The sequence below is a fragment of the Stegostoma tigrinum genome, unplaced genomic scaffold, assembly GCF_030684315.1.
Source record: "Stegostoma tigrinum isolate sSteTig4 unplaced genomic scaffold, sSteTig4.hap1 scaffold_118, whole genome shotgun sequence".
Classification (NCBI taxonomy): domain Eukaryota; kingdom Metazoa; phylum Chordata; class Chondrichthyes; order Orectolobiformes; family Stegostomatidae; genus Stegostoma; species Stegostoma tigrinum.
Window position 1 is genome coordinate 449,963 of NW_026728068.1, and position 1,037 is coordinate 450,999.

Sequence of the window (1,037 nt, forward strand, 5' to 3'; positions counted from 1 at the left end):
CCAGCTGGAAGAACTGACCCCGACCGCGTTTTGCATACTGGCGCACTCCAAGGTTCAGGACTACGTGCTGAGGGACACACTAAAGCTTGAGGCAGCTGCCGCCAAGGCGCGGTGGGGAAAGAACACCGTATGAAACCCCTCGTCCAGAATAGAAACAACGGCCCTATCTGGTAACTGGGCCCAGCTGGCGCCTTCCCCAACTGGTCAGGGGGGCCAACAGGGACGGTGTGGGGAGACGACTGCCAGGGTATTTTTCTTTCTTTTGTTTTGCTTTTGCTTTGTTTTGTTATTTTTTCCTTTATTTGGTGTACGTAGCCCCCGGGCAACCAGGAGCCGCTTCCATGACTGGATAGGTGTATAAATATGTTTTATTTTTTGTACATCTTATGAATGAAGTGTATTCTTTCAAATAAAAAAAAATCTGTTCTTATCAGCTTTAATATCTGACATGTGCTTTACTTAAGGACCCTATGTTAAACTGATTTTTGGAGCAGGAATTGGAACAGGGCCTTGCTCCATCCTCTCCACGCATCATCCTGGTATTGCAGTGTTTCCAGGAATGGTGCACTCTCATTAAATCAAGTTTAAAAAACAGCCTGATCAACATTTGAAGAAGGGTGTCTCGGCCTGAGACATCAGACTTCCTGTTCCTTCAGTTCTACTTGGCCTGTTATCTCAGATTCTCCACCATCTGCTCAACCCTCTGGAAACATAACAGCCCTTCAGCCCAACAAGTCCACACCAAACCTCAGAGCATCCCAGCCTGACCTATAACCCACCTGAACTACCTCTCCCTAAACACTACAGTCAATTTAACATGGCTACTCCACCTAACCTGCACATCTTTGGACTGTGGGAGCACTCTGAGGAAACCCACAGACACAGGGAGAACGTGCAAACTCCACACAGGCAGTCAGTCACCCACGGCTGGAATCAAACACGTGTCCTGGTGCTGCCACCAAAGTGCTTTCTCTCAGTACTCTCACCCAACCTTCTCCAACTATGCTTGTTCCAAGGTACCTGTTAATTTCTCCTTT

The 1,037-nt window shown here is 47.7% G+C and overlaps 1 non-coding gene across 1 annotated transcript; it reads left to right on the forward strand.

The window, feature by feature from the left end:
• Positions 1-381: 381 nt before the first annotated feature.
• LOC132207664 (U2 spliceosomal RNA) lies at positions 382-573 on the forward strand. The gene has a single exon (XR_009443684.1). It is a non-coding gene; the product is annotated as a U2 spliceosomal RNA (small nuclear RNA).
• Positions 574-1,037: the final 464 nt, after the last annotated feature.